The following is a 5127-nucleotide window of genomic DNA, read 5'->3' as shown; positions in this document are numbered from 1 at the left end:
GAAGTCCCTGCCCTAATTCAGATTTCTAGACTGAATACTTGCCTCCCTCCCAGACCGTGGTATTGAAAGTGTGCAAGCCTCGGCAAAGAGCGGGAAGGAGAGGGGGAGAGGAAGGGAACACTCGGGGAGGGGGGGGGGGCAGATGATGTCAGTGGAGAAAGCCAGAGGAGAAGAAGTGAGGCTGCAAAAAGATCTGGAAGAAGATAGAGTAGAGGCCCCCTCACGGCTGAGCCTACCCCCCGAAAGCCGCAGAGAGACCTGTCCAGAACAGGGAAGGACGGGCCAATGAGTCTATTTGAGCCCAGATCCTCAAGGTCACTTCTGCTTTTTCTGTTCCAGGCCAAAATCGGGCCACTCTCAATCTGAGGGGTGGGGGAAGGAGAGGGTGGGCTGAGCCTCCCTCTCGCCCCAAGGTCAACACCAACTCAGACTCTCCGCTGCAGGGAGTGCCCTGTTCTGGGTGCCAGTTAGGGGATGGAGGGAAAGCAGCCGCGATGCCTGAAATTCCCCTAAGTAGCAGACCCTGGAACCTTCACGGCCGGCACGATGGGCTGCAGACGCAGGGCCAGCTGGGTGCTGTGCCTTTCCCCCGGGGGTCCCTGGGAGTGAGATCTGGGGATAGCAGTCAGAAGGCCACGCCTGGCACCTTTATTTCAGCTCTGACGGCATGGTGACGGTGACGGTGACCACAGCGGGACACTGTGCCATAACTGTGTGGGACCCTTGTCTGTATAATCTCACTGAATCCTCCCTCAGGACCTTTCTTCCTGAAAGTGCCGCTGCCAGGAACACATGCCCGGCTCCCTCACCCCGTTCAGAGGGCTCCTCCAACAGTCCCTCCTCTGAAAGACCCGCCCAGACCACCCAATAAAATCGCACTTCCAGGGGTGCCTGGTTTCGGCTCAGGTCGTGATCCCAGGGGCCTGGGCTTGAGCCCCACATCAGGCATCTTGGGGCTCCCTGCTCAGTGGGGAGTCTGCTTCTCCCTCTCCCTCTGCTGCTCCCCTGCTTCTGCTCTTGCTCGTGCTCTCTCTCAAATAAATAAATAAAATCTTTGAAAAAATAAATAAATAATAAAATTAAATAAAATCGCACTTCCAGCAGCTCGTCCCCCATTCCCTTTGTTTTTATTTGTAAATACTCACTACCTCAAACTTAGAGAGAAAATACATAGAAATAGATATACAATTCAAATAGACATAGAGCTGTTTGTACTTTCTATTTGCCTGACTCCTGCAACATAAGTTCCATGCACAAGGGCTTTTTTTTTTCTTTTATTCACCACCTTAATCTTTAACACCTCAAACAATGCCTGATACATTCTGAGCAATTCATAAAGATGGGCCGGATGACTGAAAGAACCCTCGGAATCCAGGAAGGCGGACACCACTGTTAGCTTTCATTTATAGAGGAGAACACTTCAGCTCCTTAGGGTTATTTATTTATGTTTAAGTAGGCTCCACGCCCAGCATGGAGCCCAACACGGGGCTTGAACTCACAATCCCCAGATCAAGAGCCCAAGAACCGGACACTCAACTGACGGAGCCACCCAGGCTCCCCAGGCACGGAAGGGTTAAATTATGTTGTCCAAGTTTCCAGGATGTCGTGCCTCAGAATCAGGATCTGACTCCCTCCGTGGGGCTCCGGGACCAACCTCTTAGCGACCCTCACACTTGGTGCAGCCCCGGGGAGAGCCAGGTGCGGCCCAAAGGTTTAGTGAACTGGGGGGCGGTTTCGGGGGGGGGGTAGCCAGTATCTGTGGGAAATGAACGTGGGGGCGGCAGGGGCTGGGCAGAGCTTCCTCATCTGGTGGAGTATTTAGCCCAAGGTGGAGGTAGTACTAGAGGTTAAGGCCAACCTCTGATCCAGGCAGAAATGCTTTCCATGGCCTTTCCTTTTTATCGACGGAATAGGAAACGTGATGACTCATCAGAGACAGATGACAAGCTAAATATTCATAATGCTAAGAGTGCAGCAAAAAATAGGAAAAAATGAGTAGATCACTATCAAAGGAAGACATCTGATACAAAATGAAATCAGAGAGGGAGACAAACCTTAGGAGACTCTTAACCATAGGAAGCCAACTGCGGGCCGCTGGAGGGGAGGTCGGGGAGGGGGTAACTGGGGGATGGGCATTGAGGAGGACACGTGATGTGATGCGCGCTGGGCGTCTTATGCAACGGATGAATCACTGACCTCTACCTCTGAAACTAATAATACACTATATGTTAACTAATTGGTTTTTAAAAACATGAGTCTTTCAAAAACAACCTCAGCTCCAGTGACTTCGGTGGAGGATTTTTTTTTCCCCCAAATTCCTCAGACATCCTTATATTATTTCAACTGTACCAGAATGTAGAAAAACAAAAACAAAAAAACTGTCTCCCCCTGTTTTATGAGACAAATGCAGTTTTGATAGAATTTAATGAAATAGATCTCTAATGATGACCAGTAAATCACAGAATGCAAATACTGCATATTATATGAAAAAGTAACAACTAACATTTACTGGAAAAAATGATGAGTCATTTCAAAAAACATTGAGAAAGGGATCAGTAAAATCCAACATCTATTCTGGATTAAAATGTTGGAGGAAAAAGCCTACAGGCAGAGCCATGATGCTCAGAGAAGAGAGGAGGGGCTGCGGTTCGCCCGAGAACTATCATAGCAACCCCAACAAAAGCACTAGCAACACTTGAAATCCCGAATTGGAGTTTATATTTAAATGGTCTAAATAAAGGGACAAACCAGAAGAAATAAAAACATATTTTTTTTTGGTAAAGGAGATGTTAGACATCTAAAAAATCCAAGGAAGTCTTCCAAAACAAAGCAACAGCAGCAACAACAACAACAAAGGCTCGAAGCAGTGAGTTCAAAGCCACAACAGGGTAGGAGATACCAGTTCTTTCGAAATCACATTTTTCCCTAAAATCAGTGAGATAGACAATACGGTACAAACAGCTTCCGTTCACAACAGAACCAAAGCCGATGGCACTGAAGATTTCCCGAGCATGACATATGGCACTTACTAAGGAAACTTTAAAAGCACAGCGAGAGTAACAAAGACAAACAGGAAGACGGGATTGCTAGTCCCCACTGCTGTCTGGGAGACAGAACGTAGGAAAGAGAAACAGAAGTTGCTCTGAAGACTCAATCCAATATCAAAATCCTCCCCTGTGTTTTTACAAAACACGACGTGTTGGTTGTGACGTTCGGCTGCAAGAGGGGTCAGACAAGAGTCTCAGAGTTCGTTGCAAGTAATTATGAAACCCATGAGCAGACGACTGTGGGGCTACCATATTGACTCTAACAGATTTTGAACCATGGCAGACCAACGTGGCAATCATCAACCTTGGACATTAAGATAAAACCTGAAAGTTCATCATTCATTCAACATATTCTTAGGAACTATTTATGGACCAGCCACTCTGTGCTATTCTGGGAACTGGGTATACAGCTGTGAATAAGCCGAGAAAAGTCCCCACAGTCACAGTCATGGTCAGCAATGGTCACGGGTCACAGAGAAACAGACAATTAACAAGTCAACAGATTAAGTGGGCGGATGATTTCAGAAGGTGGGGAGTACAGAGAAGGTCACAGGGATGGATAGAGGGCTGCATGTTGGGGTGTGGTGGGGGTGGGGATGGGGGTGGAGGGTGGGGATGGGGGGTGGGAGTGGGGTGGAGGATGGGGTCATGGAGGGGTGGGGATGGGGGAATGAGGGGTGGGATGTGGTGGGGTGGAGGTGGGGGGTGAGGGGTGGGGATAGGGTGGGGGTGGGGAGGGGGGGTAGGAGTGGGTTGGAGAGTGTGGGGGCTGGTGAGGGATAAGGATGGGGGATGGAGGGGTGGGGGTAGCGAGGGGGGTGGGGTGGAGAGTGTGCTGGGGCGGTGAGAGGTGAGGATGGGGGGTGGAGCGGTGAAGGGTGGAGACAGGGTGGAGGAGTGAGGGATGAGGATGGGGTGTGGGGGCTGGAGGGTGGGGGGGCGGCTATATTGGGTTTGGCAATCAGAAGTCCTCTCCGAAGAGGTCGACTTTTGAAACAGACTGGGGTTTCCAAAAATAATTTCAATTGATTCTATGTCAGTCAAGTTGCTTTGTGGGGGGACGAACCTTCCATGCGCAAGCCTGGGCTGAGGGCTGTGCGCGCACAGGTGATGCTCAGATGAGCTTGGCGATTTTAACTTAACTCGATCCTTGCTTTCGAGGGCTCTATGACCTACACGACACACGAAGACTGGGGGGTGTACCATGTATGACAAGGGGCTCCTACCAATCCGTAAGAATAAGAGGACAGCAGGAAACTGGAAAAGTGTAAGAACAATTCACAAAAAGAAAAATGAAATCCAGAAAGTCCTTTAACTATAAGGGAAAAAATGCTCACCTAGACAACAAGGAAATGCAAATTAAAACTCTAAGATAGCAAATTTCACCAATTATAATGATGGGAATAAGAAAGATCAGTCACGCGACGCGATCACACACTTGCTTCTCGTTGCTGGGACGTGGATAGGAAGCGCCTCTTCCAAGAGCAGTCTGGCAGACTCTTCTGAAACTTTAGTTGAGAGGGTCCTATGATTCAGCCACAGAAACTGATTCCACAGAAACCGAAGCTCAAGGACTTAAAGGGAACTCTGTGGGAGGTTTTGCCGCTGCAGCGATGTTTCTAATGATTAGAAAGAAAAGGAGATGACCCTGTAAATCCACGAGGAGCGGGAATGACTGAGCTCCTGGTCCCTGGAAAATCTGGAACGCATGGCAGCCGTTACACACCGAGCCGCGCCAACACAACAGACTGACACCAAAGGGACTCGGGTGATTCTCTACACACCAGGAAGGTATGTCCTTCGAGATTCTATCCGTATAAACAGAGAGAAGACCGGGAGGATGTACACACACTGTCAATAGCAGTAGCAGTGGGGAAGTGGGACTTGGCAGTTTTTATGTTGTACATTTTTCATAGGGAAGAAAAATCCAGTCCGATCTAGTGAAGAAACAGATTATCGTTGTCGCAGGGGGAGGGAAAGTCTCTATTTCTGAAGAGTGAAGGAGCTTTGCGTCAGCACCAGGATGATGTTTTCTGATATAGTCATATATATTTTTTTGGTGCAGTCATATTTTTAAAAA

This window comes from Ursus arctos, unplaced genomic scaffold, assembly GCF_023065955.2.
Source record: "Ursus arctos isolate Adak ecotype North America unplaced genomic scaffold, UrsArc2.0 scaffold_2, whole genome shotgun sequence".
NCBI lineage: Eukaryota > Metazoa > Chordata > Mammalia > Carnivora > Ursidae > Ursus > Ursus arctos.
Note: the sequence above shows the minus strand (reverse complement) of the source record.